Below are 18,181 nucleotides of genomic sequence, written 5' to 3'. Positions count from 1 at the left end.
TTAAGTAAGGAAGGGGCTAATCTCCAGTTCAGAATTTAAACCATTAGGGTGTAAGGTATAGAAAGTATAAATAATCTCTGCTTCCTTCCTAAGGAGTAGATTTTCAAAATCCCCCCCCCCCCCTCCAGTTCCCTTTTACTTTACACAGGCCCCAAAATTTGAGGTCCTTTGTGTTTCTTTTATGTGTCTCTCTAAAGTGTTGATACAAATATGTTTCTTGATTGCCTTTCTCGATCTGCCAAAGGTGCTCACGTATTCTGTCTCGGTGCATTCTAGATGTCTCGCCTATATATATATCAGACCACATGAGCACTGTAACATGTATATAATACCCCTACTGCTACATCTTATTGTGTCTCTTATTCTGTAGTCAATATTTTTTGCAGGTATGTCAATACTTTTCTTTTTGGTACTGTGTTTGCCGGACTTACATGAGATACAGGGGTAAAACCCACTGACCTCTTTTCCCCACAGGTCCCTATCTCTAGTTTTCTCAAGTACTTTCCCTCTTTTGAATTCACTCAGTGCCAACATTGATTTTCAATTCTTTGTCCTTTTAAAAACCATCCTGGGATAAGGTTGTAATTTATCCCCTACTACAGGGTCATTTTTAATGATGTGCCAATGCTTCCTTAATATTTTTCTTATTTTATTATGGTCATCACTATACTCTGTCACAAAAAGGTATGTCAAATTCATTTTGGGTTTGAATATTCTTGATTTTATAAGTTAATAGTGAGTCCCTGTTGGTTTCTCTTGCCCTTTTCACTGCATTTTTCACGATCTCTTCCTTATACCCCCTAGAGGTTTGAAATTAAAGAAAAAATGCACTTTTGAGTTGAGTGAAACGCTGCAGAATGAATGGGATGAGGTGTTGATAGGGGCCTCTAAGGGATTAATCAGAATTATTAAAAAATCAAGAAATGAGAGTTTTGAGGTAATTAATAATGAAATTTTAATTATTAAAGAAAAACTAGACATTGTCAAAGAGGATAATTTGTTGAAAGATAAACAAAAGGTAATAATAGATAGACTGGAAAGTGTTAAAAAAGAATTAGTACTAACTAAATGTAAAAAGTTCGAGAGAGATATGAGGGAATCATCAAACATACAGACCGAGGAAGTAGAAATAAATACTAGGAGAAGCTCAGACACACAAATAGAAATTAATAAGGGAACAGGATGGGAAGGAAACAAACAGAATTTGCAAACTAATTCAAATAACCATAGAGGGGAGAGATATGATAACTATCAGAGAAATTACTACGATAATAGGAATAGGAATAGAAACTTTGCCTACCAAGATAGAAGTTATAATCAAGGAAGAGGGTATAATCAAGGTTTTAACCAATTTGTGAGATATAATCGAGAGTATAATCAGAATAGAGGATATAATCAAGGAAGAGGGTACTACCATTATGGTAGAAGGGAAAATTACGGTTGGAATAGAAACCAAAATCAAAGTAATTATAGATATGAGGAACGATTTAGAAGGAATGAAAGGGAGGAAGTACCTCTTGAAAGAGATCACAGATTTAATAGGAATGATGTAAGTGAGGGTGGACAAAGAGAGTGGGCAATCCCTACACATAATAGATTCAGACCCCTTAGTGACACAAACAAGGAACAAACTCAATTGACTAAAGAAGAGCAGCTTTTTTTAGGCCAAAGTCCACCAAGAGAAGGACCATCATTGAGAAACATAAAAAATCAAAAATCAGTATTGAATACACCAAGAACAGGAAAAGGACCAATAGAGGAGCTAGAGGAGGAAGGAGAAAGAATGGAGGCAAAAAGACAAAGGTAGAAACTAATAATGAAGGGATTTTTAATTTAAGTGGAAAGGAGCTGAGTAAAGAAGAAGTAAAAGTACTTAAGTTGGGACTTTCATTTGCTCCCTCTAAGCCAATGAATAAGTTTGACACTCACATAAATGTGAGGAAGTATGTTAGAAATATTACCCTTAAAAGGTTTTTTATTAAGAATCCTTTGGAGAGGTTTAGCACTAATGGTAACAGTACTAGGAAGGAAGACAAATATGAACACACGTCCCTAAAAATGAGATCAAAATTTTACCTGAGTAATGACAAAGGAAGTAATCTCGAGACTTTTGAAAAATTGGTCTTAGAAGCTCTAAGAAAGTTGGAAAGTTCAGGAAAACCCACTAAGAAAAATCTGACTAAGAAAGAAAGGGAAATATTGAAAGAACTGAAAAGCAATGAAGCAATCACCATCAAAATGGCGGATAAGGGAAGCGGAGTGGTGATATTAGACAGCGATAAGTACAAGGAAGAGGCAGAGAGGTTATTGAACGATAAGAAAACATATAAAAAGCTAAGTCTGGATCCAACTAGTAAATATTTAGAAAAATTAAATAGAATATTGATAAAAGGAAGAGATGAAGGGATTTTAAATGAGAAGGAATTCACATATATTAGACCACAGTTCCCAATAATACCTATCTTTTACTACTTACCAAAAGTGCATAAAAGCCTAATTAACCCACCCCGAAGACCTATAGCCTCAGGGATATGGTCCCTCACAGCAAACCTATCGGAGTATGTCGACAAATTTTTACAGAGGTATGTGGTTAAATTGAATACTTATTTGAAAGACTCCACAAGTATATTGAGACATCTGAAAGATATGAAATGGGAGAAAGATTATTTGTTGGCCACTTGTGATGTGGTGTCTCTATACACAAATATCAATCATAATCTTGGGATAGAAGCAATTGAAGGGTTCCTAGAGAAAGATAAGAGTATGAAAAAAGAACAAAGAGAATTTTTATTAGAATGCATACGTTTCATCCTAGAACATAATTATTTCTCTTTCGACAGTAAATTTTACCTCCAAATAGAAGGAACAGCAATGGGCATGAGATTCACACTGAGCTATGCAAATTTGTTTATGGGAGATTGGGAGAATAGATTTCTCCAATACGCAGAGCTCGGTGCGAATCTCGTGCTATTTAAAAGGTATATTGATGACATTATAATCATTTGGAAAGGTAGTGAAGAAGATTTGAAGAATACATTCGACACCATGAACAATAATGACAGGGGTTTGACCTTTATTTATCAGATTAGTAAAGAGACCATAACCTTCTTAGACTTGAATATCAGAGTAGTAGATGATAAGTTAGTAACCAGGACACACTTCAAACCGACAGACTCCAATAACTACATCCACGCATCCAGCTGCCACTTTTCTAAGTGGAAAGATAAAATACCGGTAGGACAATGTCTCAGGATTAAGAAAAACTGTACGGAGATCAATAACTTTGAGGAACAGATAAAAGTGTTAGAAAGGAAATTCGAAGAAAGAGGGTATGTGACGAAACCAATCTCGCCACTGTGCATTGGAGGGCTTGTTATGGAACATTCTTTGGGCTGGAGGTACATGGGCATAAGGATACCCAGAGACTGCATGGAAATATGGAATTTTATATGCTGGACACCCCATGTACTTTCATAACTCTGTCTTATGTCTATGTCACCCTGTATCCATAAATACAGGATGGGTACAGGGTGTGAGTGCACCTTGTGGGAGCTATGTGACAGACCCTTCTGCCAGTACTGAAGGAGTTAACTGTGTTCACTTTAAGAAGCTATTGTGTACTGTTAAAGTTAGTGATAAACAGTCCATTGTTTAATAACCCTCAGAGAGCAGACGCTAGGTGATAAGACAAGCCAAATGTGTTTAAGTTGTTATCTGCCTAAGTAAAGTATGTGATTCTATTGTGGTCTGTCCAAGGGTGTGGGCCCTCCATCTAATGTACAACATTCTTTCAACCCCCCCCCCCCATCTGGGGGGTCAGACCTGCATAAATACTAGGCATAGCCTTTTAATAAATATCATTCTGTTTTAAACCTGATGTGAAGCCTGGTCTCATGTTTGAGGGGAAAAACTGGCTGGGTTGTGAGTTGCTGATTCCCTATGCAGGACATTGTTCATCTGGTGTTAACCCTTGGTATCCTGTTGGTACCGTAACAGGGTATAAGGAAGAGACCGTGAAAAATGCAGTGAAAAGGGCGAGAGAAACCAACAGGGACTCACTATTATAAAATCAAGAATATTCAAACCCAAAATGAATTTGACATACCTTTTGTGACAGAGTATAGAGATGACCATAATAAAATAAGAAAAATATTAAGGAAGCATTGCCACATCATTAAAAATGACCCTGTAGTAGGGGATAAATTACAACCTTATCCCAGGATGGTTTTTAAAAGGACAAAGAATTGAAAATCAATGTTGGCACTGAGTGAATTCAAAAGAGGGAAAGTACTTGAGAAAACTAGAGATAGGGACCTGTGGGGAAAAGAGGTCAGTGGGTTTTACCCCTGTATCTCATGTAAGTCCGGCAAACACAGTACCAAAAAGAAAAGTATTGACATACCTGCAAAAAATATTGACTACAGAATAAGAGACACAATAAGATGTAGCAGTAGGGGTATTATATACATGTTACAGTGCTCATGTGGTCTGATATATATATAGGCGAGACATCTAGAATGCACCGAGACAGAATACGTGAGCACCTTTGGCAGATCGAGAAAGGCAATCAAGAAACATATTTGTATCAACACTTTAGAGAGACACATAAAAGAAACACAAAGGACCTCAAATTTTGGGGCCTGTGTAAAGTAAAAGGGAACTGGAGGGGGGGGGGATTTTGAAAATCTACTCCTTAGGAAGGAAGCAGAGATTATTTATACTTTCTATACCTTACACCCTAATGGTTTAAATTCTGAACTGGAGATTAGCCCCTTCCTTACTTAAAGTAAACCATAGAGGTTGATATTTTCTATTAAAAGATCATTCTAAAACCATAAATTGCTGCTAGAAGAACTAGTGTTTTGTATATTTAGGCTATCAGATGGTAGTAATATAAAATCCCTTTATTAACTAAGATAAACAGAACAAGATGTGAGAAATTTGATTAGTAGAATCCGTTTACATTCATTCAAGTATAAAGTTTTTAGTACTATGGAAAGTATGTTTAAAGGTTTATTAAGCTTTATATATATAAAAATAGGAGGACTTTATACAGCCTAAATGGCTCAGTGAAAACCCTAGAGCCTTTGAGTCTGGGAGGTTACAGGTTTGAACCCCCATAGAGGTATTTTGAAAAAGGTTTTATTAGTGATTTATACTAGGGCAGAAAATAGTGTAAAGGCAATCAAATTTTTATTGATACACATAAAGGTTTGATTGTTCAGGCTATATGCTGGCAGTTATATAAACTTTTAAAATCCCCCTACAATTATTATCAAATAGAACTAGATGTTAGAGATTTGATTGTCAGAAACAACCAAAAGATATGTATAGTTTTGATCGTATAGCGGTAATCGTGCAGCGCTTCAGCTAGGGCAACCAAGGTTCGGTACCCCTTAGGAATTAAATATATATTTTTTAAGAAAATTCTCTCAAATTGATATAACAATTAAATTAAGAATCTATTTTAGTGGAGAAAGCAAATTCCCATAGAAATTTTAAAAGGTATGACTATAAGGATGGATAGACTGTTAGAAGGGTGGCTGGATTCGGTTTACAATCAATGGTGTATCAGATATCTGACACTATGATATACTATGTATGTATGAGCTAAAGTTTGACTGAAGGTTTAACAAGTTTTATTTCTATATGAATAGCAGGACTCCATTCAGCCATAGTGGCTTAGAGGAAACACTTGAGCCCTAGAATCCAGGGGGTTATAGGTTCGAACCCCAATAAAGATTTTTTGAAGATAAAGGATATTATTAGTGATACCGACTAAGATAGAATTCAGTGTTAAGGTACTGGACTTTCTTTCTAAATATATAAAGATTTTAATGTTCAAGCACTTTGCTATGCAAAAGGTAAAGCTCCTTCAACGATTATAGGTCATTTGGGAATATAATTTGAAATTCTTTTACTTGAAAAAGTCACCACTTACCTGTATTGACAAGAACATGAGGATCCCACCTTAGGAAATAACTTCCAGGATGAGACAGGAAGTTTAATAAAGCAGAACGAATCAAGATCAACCTGGAGGAATTTAAGGATTAAATCACACAGTATGCAACATCTTGATAAAGCCCCACACCTTAGGGGTGAAACACGTAGAAGGTAAACAACATACTACAAGTTACATTGTGAGACCTACAGCGGCTTTACTCTGCGTACTCAGTACTTATGGGCAGAGATTAAGGCTTTCCTGATGGCTGGGAGACAGAGAGTAACTATATAAAAGACTTGCGCAAGTGAAAATTTGTTACCACAGAGCACCGGCGATTCGAGGTACAATAAGAGCTGTACACCCGAGCCGGGAGAGAGCAGCTGGGAGATACACATACAGAGGAGCAGGTGAGAAGGTGTTTGATTGTGAACACAGGGTTCCCTGCACTGATAACGTCAGTTGCTAATAGAAGATATTATCACGCTTAAATAGCCCTGCAAAAGAGGCGTTAACAAGAGACTGTCAGTACTCACCTAGTAACAAGAGTCTTCTTATCTGGAAGTGACTTTTTATAAAAGTGGTGGTAAAAATAACAAAGCAGTATAAGGATACTATAATCGTTAACAGCGGACATCATCTGTACCATTTGTCAGCAAGTTGTCTTTCTGATCCTTATGAAACTTCACTTACCAATGATGTATATATGCTGATATCTATTTTTCCTATTTGACCAGTGGACCATTATACAGAAGCTTGAAAAACTCTGAATTGTTGAAGGAATACTAATTAGAAATTACCCTGTTATTAGGAGTCCTTTTTATCATTGTATTTTAAAGATTGGTAAATTGATTTGGATTGATAGGTGGTATGAGTGAAGAGTGATAGAGTTTTGGGCCAAAACGAGTGATTGACTTTTTAATTGCAATTTGTATTATTTATGCATTGGAGATATTTTGTTTAATAAATCAGATATATTTAAGATATAACTGTTATCCATCAAGTTTTTAAACAGTTCTAAAAGAACAATCCAGTAATATTTTTAAATAGGACTTATACCCACAGCTTCACTTTAGCGCCACCTAAATACTTTTGTTTTATAAAAATTGAAAAATTACCACCATACACTTTCTCCAGTTTTTTTGTCTAAAAGGTTGCATCAAAGGCATCAAGGCACACCATATACAATACCTTGGGGTGTCAACATTCAACATTTAAGAAATATACACTTTCATGGCAATAAATATGTGATAAGCCCCAAACTAAAGATAGGCCTATCAGAAGAAATACTCTCACTTATAACTACATTTACAAGTCATACAATTGGAACAGAACCTTCCCAAATTCCTGGCAAACCTATGCATGGGGGGCATAGGTGTACTCAGGAGATCTTGCAGAAAACAACCTGTAGTGTTTTTTGCAATAACTTACAACAGGATCTCCTAAATCATAGTCAAAAAGCAATGTGTGTGTAAAAATGAAAAAAAATACCATTACACACTTTCTCCGTTTTTTTTTTTTGGCTAAAACAGTTGCATCAAAGGCATCAAAACACCCCATATACAATACCTTCTGGTCTCAACTTCTGAAATATATGCACATTCATTGCTAGCAAATAAATGGGGGTATGTAAAAAAAGCCCCCCAAAAGAAGATAGTCAAAGAAGATATGTTAAATTTGAAAAAATCACAAACACATGTCAGAAGTTTGGCATTGCAAACCCCAACCAACCCAACAAAACTATGCATAGGTGGTATCAATGTATTCAGGAGATCTTGCTGAACAAATATTGGGGTGTTATTTGGCAGTAACACTTAACAGGAACTGAAAATCCATGCCTAAAGTACAATTTGTGTGAAAAATAACACAAAAAAATGACTACCCAAATGTTTGACAAAGACTGGTGGTTGAATTAGTGCATGGAAAGTGTTAAAATACCAGCATTTTAAATACCCTAGGGTGTCTACTTTTCAAAAATATATGGTTTGATTGGGGAAAATTACATTGGCCAGCTTCAGAAATGACCTGAATAGGACATGAGTGCATAATGGCAAATGTGAAAATTCCAAGTTGGAAAACTGTAATGCGCCCCTAAAAATAAGGCCTTTTAGCCCCCTGAGAACCCAACAAACCTATTCATGGGTGATATCACTGTACTCAGGAGATGTTATTGAACACATATTGAGGTGTTTTTTTGCAGTAACACATAACATGAACTAAGAATTCATGCCTAAAATAAATGTGTGTGAAAAATATCACAAAAAAATGACTACCCAAAAGTTTGACAAAGATTGGTGGTATAATTTAGTGCATGGAAAGTGTTAAAATACCAGCATTTCAAATACCCTAGGGTGTCTACTTTTCAAAAACATATGGTTTGATGGGGTAAATTACATTGGCCGGCTTCAGAAATGACCTAAATAGGACATGGGTGCATGATGACAAATGTGAAAATTCCAAGTTGAAAAACTGGAATGCGCCCCCTAAAAATAAAGTCTTTTAGCCCCCAGAGAACTCAACACACCTATACATGGGTGGTATCACTGTACTCAGAAGATGTTGCTGAACACATATTGGGGTGTTATTTGGCAGTATTCATAAACATTCTCAGTAAATTTATTCTTAAATTGCTATTTTGTCAAAAACAAAAATCACAATTTTTTTTTTCTTTCAAACTTTGGCATAGATTGGTGGTAAAATGGTTGCATGAAAGGAGTCAAGATACCCCAAGTATAATACCTTAGGTTGTCTTTTTAAAGATATATACATGTGAAGGGTTATTCGGGGATTCCTAACAGATATCAGTGTTCCAATGTAACTATCGCTAATTTTGAAAAAAAAAATGGTTTTGAAATGCTACTTGTACTTATTGCCCTATAACTTGCAAAAAAAGTAAAGAGCATGTAAACATTGGGTATTTCTAAACTCAGGACAAAATTTAGGCCTAGATTTGGAGTTTGGCGGTAGATGGGCTGTTAACGCTACGCGGGCTTTTTTCTGGCCGCACCATAAAATTAACTCTGGTATCGAGAGTCCCAAAAAATGCTGCGTTAGGCTCCAAAAAAGGAGCGTAGAGCATTTTTACCGCAAATGCAACTCTCGATACCAGAGTTGCTTACGGACGCGGCCAGCCTCAAAAACGTGCTCGTGCACGATTCTCCCATAGGAAATAATGGGGCTGTTTGAGCTGAGAAAAAACCTAACACCTGCAAAAAAGCAGCGTTCAGCTCCTAACGCAGCCCCATTGTTTCCTATGGGCAAACACTTCCTACGTCTGCACCTAACACTCTAACATGTACCCCGAGTCTAAACACCCCTACCCTTACACTTATTAACCCCTAATCTGCCGCCCCCGCTATCGCTGACACCTGCATATTATTATTAACCCCTAATCTGCCGCTCCGTAAACCGCCGCAACTTACATTATCCCTATGTACCCCTAATCTGCTGCCCCTAACACCGCCGACCCCTATATTATATTTATTAACCCCTAACCTGCCCCCCACAACGTCGCCGCCAGCTACTTACAATAATTAACCCCTAATCTGCCGACCGCAAAGCGCCGCCACCTACGTTATCCTTATGTACCCCTAATCTGCTGCCCCTAACACCGCCGACCCCTATATTATATTTATTAACCCCTAATCTGCCCCCCTCAACGTCGCCGACACCTGCCTACACTTATTAAGCCCTAATCTGCCGAGCGGACCTGAGCGCTACTATAATAAAGTTATTAACCCCTAATCCACCTCACTAACCCTATCATAAATAGTATTAACCCCTAATCTGCCCTCCCTAACATCGCCGACACCTAACTTCAATTATTAACCCCTAATCTGACGACCGGAGCTCACCGCTACTATAATAAATGGATTAACCCCTAAAGCTAAGTCTAACCCTAACACTAACACCCCCCTAAATTAAATATAATTTTAATCTAACGAAATTAATTAACTCTTATTAAATAAATTATTCCTATTTAAAGCTAAATACTTACCTGTAAAAAAAATCCTAATATAGCTACAATATAAATTATAATTACATTGTAGCTATTTTAGGATTAATATTTATTTTACAGGCAACTTTGTAATTATTTTAACCAGGTACAATAGCTATTAAATAGTTAAGAACTATTTAATAGTTACCTAGTTAAAATAATAATAAAATTACCTGTAAAATAAGTCCTAACCTAAGTTATAATTAAACCTAACACTACCCTATCAATAAATTAATTAAATAAAATACCTACAATTACCTACAATAAAACCTAACACTACACTATCAATAAATAAATTAAATACAATTTCTACAAATAACTACAATTACATAAACTAACTAAAGTACAAAAAATAAAAAAGAACTAAGTTACAAAAAATAAAAAAATATTTACAAACATAAGAAAAATATTACAACAATTTTAAACTAATTACACCTACTCTAAGCCCCCTAATAAAATAACAAAGACCCCCAAAATAAAAAAATTCCCTACCCTATTCTAAATTAATACATTTAAAAGCTCTTTTACCTTACCAGCCCTGAACAGGGCCCTTTGCGGGGCATGCCCCAAGAAAATCAGCTCTTTTGCCTGTAAAAAAAAACATACAATACCCCCCCCCCCCAACATTACAACCCACCACCCACATACCCCTAATCTAACCCAAACCCCCCTTAAATAAACCTAACACTAAGCCCCTGAAGATCTTCCTACCTTGTCTTCACCATACCAGGTTCACCGATCCGTCCTGGCATCCGGTGCTGAAGAGGTCCAGAAGAGGCTCCAAAGTCTTCCTCCTATCCGGCAAGAAGAGGACATCCGGACCGGCAAACATCTTCATCCAAGCTGCATCTTCGATCTTCTTCCATCCGGTGCGGAGCGGGTCCATCTTGAAGCAGCCGACGCGGATCCATCCTCTTCTTCCGGCGTCTCCCGACGAATGACGGTTCCTTTAAGGGACGTCATCCAAGATGGCGTCCCTCGAATTCCGATTGGCTGATAGGATTCTATCAGCCAATCGGAATTAAGGTAGGAATATTCTGATTGGCTGATGGAATCAGCCAATCAGAATCAAGTTCAATCCGATTGGCTGATCCAATCAGCCAATCAGATTGAGCTCGCATTCTATTGGCTGATCGGAACAGCCAATAGAATGCGAGCTCAATCTGATTGGCTGATTGGATCAGCCAATCGGATTGAACTTGATTCTGATTGGCTGATTCCATCAGCCAATCAGAATATTCCTACCTTAATTCCGATTGGCTGATAGAATACTATCAGCCAATCGGAATTCGAGGGACGCCATCTTGGATGACGTCCCTTAAAGGAACCGTCATTCGCCGGGAGACGCCGGAAGAAGAGGATGGATCCGCGTCGGATGCTTCAACATGGACCCGCTCCGCACCGGATGGAAGAAGATCGAAGATGCAGCTTGGATGAAGATGTTTGCCGGTCCGGATGTCCTCTTCTTGCCGGATAGGAGGAAGACTTTGGAGCCTCTTCTGGACCTCTTCAGCACCGGATGCCAGGACGGATCGGTGAACCTGGTATGGTGAAGACAAGGTAGGAAGATCTTCAGGGGCTTAGTGTTAGGTTTATTTAAGGGGGGTTTGGGTTAGATTAGGGGTATGTGGGTGGTGGGTTGTAATGTTGGGGGGGGGTATTGTATGTTTTTTTTTACAGGCAAAAGAGCAGATTTTCTTGGGGCATGCCCCGCAAAGGGCCCTGTTCAGGGCTGGTAAGGTAAAAGAGCTTTTAAATTTATTAATTTAGAATAGGGTAGGGAATTTTTTTATTTTGGGGGTCTTTGTTATTTTATTAGGGGGCTTAGAGTAGGTGTAATTAGTTTAAAATTGTTGTAATATTTTTCTTATGTTTGTAAATATTTTTTTATTTTTTGTAACTTAGTTCTTTTTTATTTTTTGTACTTTAGTTAGTTTATGTAATTGTAGTTATTTGTAGAAATTGTATTTAATTTATTTATTGATAGTGTAGTGTTAGGTTTTATTGTAGGTAATTGTAGGTATTTTATTTAATTAATTTATTGATAGGGTAGTGTTAGGTTTAATTATAACTTAGGTTAGGACTTATTTTACAGGTAATTGTGTTATTATTTTAACTAGGTAACTATTAAATAGTTCTTAACTATTTAATAGCTATTGTACCTAGTTAAAATAATTACCAAGTTGCCTGTAAAATAAATATTAATCCTAAAATAGCTACAATGTAATTATAATTTATATTGTAGCTATATTAGGATTTTTTTTTACAGGTAAGTATTTAGCTTTAAATAGGAATAATTTATTTAATAAGAGTTAATTAATTTCGTTAGATTAAAATTATATTTAACTTAGGGGAGTGTTAGTGTTAGGGTTAGACTTAGCTTTAGGGGTTAATACATTTATTAGAGTAGCGGTGAGCTCCGGTCGTCAGATTAGGGGTTAATAATTGAAGTTAGGTGTCGGCGATGTTAGGGAGGGCAGATTAGGGGTTAATACTATTTATGATAGGGTTAGTGAGGCGGATTAGGGGTTAATAACTTTATTATAGTAGCGCTCAGGTCCTCTCGGCAGATTAGGGGTTAATAAGTGTAGGCAGGTGTCGGCGACGTTGTGGGGGGCAGGTTAGGGGTTAATAAATATAATATAGGGGTCGGCGGTGTTAGGGGCAGCAGATTAGGGGTACATAAGGATAACGTAGGTGGCGGCGCTTTGCGGTCGGCAGATTAGGGGTTAATTATTGTAAGTAGCTGGCGGCGACGTTGAGGGGGGCAGGTTAGGGGTTAATAAATATAATACAGGGGTCGGCGGTGTTAGGGGCAGCAGATTAGGGGTACATAAGTATAACGTAGGTGGCGGTCGGCAGATTAGGGGTTAAAAAAATGTAATCGAGTTGCGGCGATGTGGGGGGACCTCGGTTTAGGGGTGCATATTTAGTTTATGGGTGTTAGTGTACTTTAGGGTACAGTAGTTAAGAGCTTTATGAACCGGCGTTAGCCCAGAAAGCTCTTAACTCCTGCTATTTTCCTGCGGCTGGAGTTTTGTCGTTAGAGCTCTAACGTTCACTTCAGAAACGACTCTAAATACCGGCGTTAGAAAGATCCCATTGAAAAGATAGGATATGCAATTGACGTAAGGGGATCTGCGGTATGGAAAAGTTGCGGCTGAAAAGTGAGCGTTAGACCCTTTAATCACTGACTCCAAATACAGGCGGTAGCCTAAAACCAGCGTTAGGAGCCTCTAACGCTGGTTTTCACGGCTAACGCCGAACTCTAAATCTAGGCCTTAGAAACTATTTAGCATGGGAGTTTTTTGGTAGTTTTAGAAGTGTAACAGATTTTGGGGGTCAAAATTAGAAAAAAGTTTTTTTTCCATTTTTTTCAATTTTTCTTCATATTTTATGATTTTTTTTAAAGGCAAATTATAATATATGATGAAAATTATGGTATCTTTAGAAAGTCCATTTAATGGCAAGAAAAATGGTATATAAAATGTGTGGGTACAGTAAATGAGTAAGAAGAAAATTACAGCTAAACACAAACACCGCAGAAATGTAAAAATAGCCCTGGTCCCAAACTGACAGAAAATGGAAAAGTGCTCTGGCCATTAAGGTGTTAAAATAATAAGTCCTATCTGAATAATGAAAGTTTAATTTTGACTGGACTGTCCCTTTCAGTATAATTTTTAAAGACCATTTTGGAGAATACTGGTTGAATTTTTTTTTATTTTTGTTTGTTTGCTTCTAATTCACTCAAATTAGTAGACAAAGCAAAAGAATCTAGTGAAACTTGGAAAAAACTAAGAAAATTTATATTGTAGACTGGCTCAATCCTTTTCAAAATTTATTGTTGTAAATTAAAAATACAAAATCAGCATGGTGCTACAATATGTTTTACAAACAATAAATACATGGCTGATTGCTCCCCCACCCCAGGCTTACAAATGGGTATCAAGAGCAATCATAGATAGTTGGTAGTAGACAAACATCTTATACAGACCGCATGGAGATATACAGTAGAGAAAATAAGCCTTGGCTATATATGTTTAGCCATTTCTACAATCTAGTCTATAATATGTGTAGGACTACTAAGGGCCAAATGTTTACAGGCTCACAAATTATTGTTATCTGGCCATATAGCTGAGCTATACATTGCATCATATATATTAATTAGTGTTACAAAATTGAATGATTAAACGTTATCTGCTAAAACAGGCTATATTTATCTATATATCAGTATTTTGCAAGGCATACAGATTATAAAATAGAGAGCATGAATAGCTTAATATATAGAACTGAGGCCAGTTACATTAATTAATACATATGATACAAGGTATAGCCCAGCACTCACATAGAACTACCACTAGGCACCAGTTTTGCCACAATAATTTTAATAAGATTATATATTGCGCCATCACTGCTCCCAACTAGTACTCAAGACTTAGTTAAAAGCATTGTTGAAAAGCTGCCTTTAATTGCAAAGGGAATTGCTCTATTGTTTTAATGCATTATTATTATTTTTTATTATTATTATTTTTTAAAATTTTCTTTTTATTGAGGTATATTCAAACATTACAAAGTACCATTTACATTCGGTAAATAACAGAAATAATCTAATACATGTGTTCAAATCATTACATAAAGAGCTATGTCCACCCTATACACCTGTAATGTACACAAAACCTATAACGATTCATTGCCAGTGGAGCATAATAAATAGTGAAACACTTACATTAACAGAGTAATACAACCTCAAATATTTTTCCTAATCATACCTATTTCCAGTATCACTTTTATCAAGAATTCTAAGAAGCACGCTCTTTCTGTTCAAGATTCCAAAATATCCTACTATAATAGATGAGCATGAGATTCCCTATTTGTTCAGTATGATAGGGGGAAGGGGAACATTCTAAAAAATAACTGATAAAACATATGTCCAATGCTATATAAGTCTAATAGGTGCTATAAAGATATATAACCCTATAGGTTTAGCTAGGTGAAATTATATGATACCTAAGGGTATCAGCATATATAGTAGATAAGGGGCAAAAACTAGAATAAATTAACAGATAAAAATGCAGGTATAGATATTATGCCCATGAGTAGTGTGTTATCTGCCCAGAAAACAGTCTGCTATGCACCTATCAAAAATTCTCATATCACGTAAGCTACTTGTAAGAAACCTAAGCTTACTAGCATTTAGACAAATAGTAGGATTTCGGGGGGGGGGGGGGGGGGGGAAACGATGGAATCTATGTTCCTGTGCTTATCCAGTAAGCAATTATAGCTATAGCTATAACTATAACTATGGGGGGCGGATCTAATTTTAAAGAGTAACCTTTAAAACAGAGTATCTTTTACATCAGGAGGTCAACCCACACATAAAATTAAAAATATACAATGCAAGATCTACTCTGTGAAAAATATGTATACACATGGGCCAGTAGTGAACATAGCCCAGTAAGACTTTCTCTACATCTAGGTGATTAGAATGTTTCAGCAGAAGTGAGATCGAGACATTTTACAGAGGGGATTTCTGGTTCTAATATACCAGGAGCAGGTATGTTATTACACATTTAATAAAGCATAATACAAGACAATAGGGCTATAGCATATCATAGTCTAAACATATAACGCCATCCTAATAGCATAAAGTTTGGGATTTGAAGGTATCAGGAGTTGATCTGTAGACAGCAAATCTAAAGATTGAGCTTAAACCTACGCTAGGTATGCAAAAAATATAAAAAAAAAAAATAAAAAAAAATATAGTAATCTCAGCGCTTATCCACTATTATTTTTCTACTTTTCATTGTTATATAAAAAAAACAAACATCAACAGCACAAGTATTATAAAGAGTCTGCTGCCTCGGCCGCCGGCAGCTTCATATGTAACAGCATATAGTCACCCTTATTATAACATTATTATAGAGGTAGGTTAAGCGCTGGGTTTTTATCTAGTAGCATAAAGGAAAAAGTTGCTTACATAGATGTTCTATACCTTAAATACAGAGTATAGTATAATATAAAATATTATCATGCTGTCCTCAGGTCTATATTAAAAAAAAAAATTCTAGCTATGAGTGTTATATGTGGAGTTATGCAGCTCAGAACAGTAACTATAGCCAAGAGAAAAACTAAGCAAATCACAGCTTATATTCAAAGTGAAAGGTCCCATAGAATACCCAGGAAGCACCTATAGTACATAGTGTATATGGATATCCATGTTACAGATATCAAAAGTTCAAACATATTAAGATTATAAACCTAAAATAGTATTAACAAACAAATATCAATGAGTTAACTATCCCCTAAACTGCTAAATAAACAATCATACAGAAAAATAGTCAGCAAACTTGTAAATTCAACTTGTGGATCTAGCTGGTGGCCAACATATTTTGCAGTTTTAGGATGGCATAAGAAGTCTCAAATACAATTGCGCACAGTTTGTCAATAGGCTATGAAACATCATTAAACCCTAGGCAGTAATGTTAATCTATCAATAACACATCCTAAGAGACATAACCACAAACATATTTAACAAGCTGTATTAACTAGTCTAACAGGTTCAGCTAGCAGTTGTCAAATGCTATACATTCTCCCTCATAGTGGAGTTCCAATTTTCAAGTCTATAGGTTCTCTTGGTAGCCACTTTGTTACTCCAAACAATAAACGTACTCTACAAATTGTCCCAAACAGAGAGCATCTTAAGACAAACAGGCTCCCCATAATAAGGACACTCACAGTGTGTGTTATAGTTGTCCAACATAACCCTCTTAACAGATCATATATAATAAACATGCAGAGCATAATAGATAAATGGCAGTAAAACTACATTGAAAACGTGCATCCATTATGCATAGAAGCAGATACTTAACTAAGAGATATTCACATTAACCCAATAAGTTTCTATATAGGACTTAGTCCTCTACCCCACTCCAACTTTTATTGCAGCGTGGTGCAGCAGGGGTATGTAGAATTTCCTCCATTTCCTAGGAGCGGTGGAGAGTTTCATCCAGGAGTGCAAGTCCTCAACTGTCCGGGAGTAATTTACCAGTAGGAGGGATATCATCGCACAGCTTACTGCTCCGTGCAGGCCCTGGATAGCAGCTTCTATGCCCATCTGCCAAAAAGATTGTGGCTGTCCTGTAGTCGGCAAGAAATTATTCCCCTTATCAGCCGTCATGTTAACTCCATCTCCTTGAGTCAACTTCACCTTGCCATATTGAGGAGGTAGGTCGGGAAGTCCCGTGGCATCTGACGGGGTAAGTTCCATGCTGTAGCCATGACTGGGCAGCCTGTGTAGACACAATTCCAGTGCCGTAGGGATCTCTGCAATCTCGCCATACTCCGTGGAGCCCCAGCTGTCAGCAGTGCTCTGTTTCAGTGCAGCAGGGGCATCTAGTTGCGGTCCGGCGCCATCTTGGATTATATGTCGCATGTATATATTCTCGGACCACTGTGTGAGCGAGGTGCGTAGCCCCAACAAGTGATCCCTCACCAAGGCACATAGTTCATCTTCGAGTGTTGTCATCGTCGTTAGGAGAGGGTGTAGCAAGCAGGTCTCTTCAATCAAATTGACTTCCATGTCATTTGCTGCTGACTGTTGAGCCATTTATGTAGCTACCCGGATAGAAATAAAAATGCAAAATTGCTTCTTGGACCTTCCGAGGTTGTAGCATATATCCTTAGTTAAGGGTCTGTATGAAAAGTCTGGAATATGTCCATTATTGAAGTCAAAAACTCCCAAAAAACAATATGATATCCAGGAGCTTCTGTAATGTGCTTCTAGTCGCTTTGGCAGCTAACTCCGCCCCCCGTTTTAATGCATTTTATTTATCATTGCACTGTTTCTTGGATATAACTGCTGCAAAGGGGTTAAAGGGACACTAAAGGCAAAATAAACTTTCATAATTCAGATAGAACATGCAGTTTTAGGACGCATTCCAATTTACTTATAGTATCAAAATTTGCATTCTTTTTATATACACACTTTCTAAAGCATCTGCTGCTACTGAGCATGTGCACACGCTCATGGTGTTTACGTATATTGGTCTGTGATTGGCTGATGGCTGTCCCATGATACAGGGGGCTGAAAAATGGGAGAGCGAATACATTTGCCAAAAAATAAAAATCAACTCCTTATTTGAAATTCAAAGTGTTAATGCATTCTCTTTTTACTATGCACTTGTTATTGATGCAGTTCTACTGTAATTAGCGGTCCTTTAAACAGATTGTTAGACATCTCCAGA

At 36.9% G+C, this 18,181-nt stretch overlaps 1 protein-coding gene across 2 annotated transcripts in view; it reads right to left on the bottom strand.

Annotated features, from left to right (window-relative positions):
• LOC128646019 (cadherin-1-like) overlaps positions 1–18,181 on the bottom strand; it is a 306,436-nt gene that overhangs the window by 238,006 nt on the left and 50,249 nt on the right. The window lies entirely within an intron of this gene.

The sequence above is a fragment of the Bombina bombina genome, chromosome 1 (assembly GCF_027579735.1).
Source record: "Bombina bombina isolate aBomBom1 chromosome 1, aBomBom1.pri, whole genome shotgun sequence".
Taxonomy (NCBI): Eukaryota; Metazoa; Chordata; class Amphibia; order Anura; family Bombinatoridae; genus Bombina; species Bombina bombina.
This window is presented reverse-complemented; position numbering and strand designations above follow the sequence as displayed.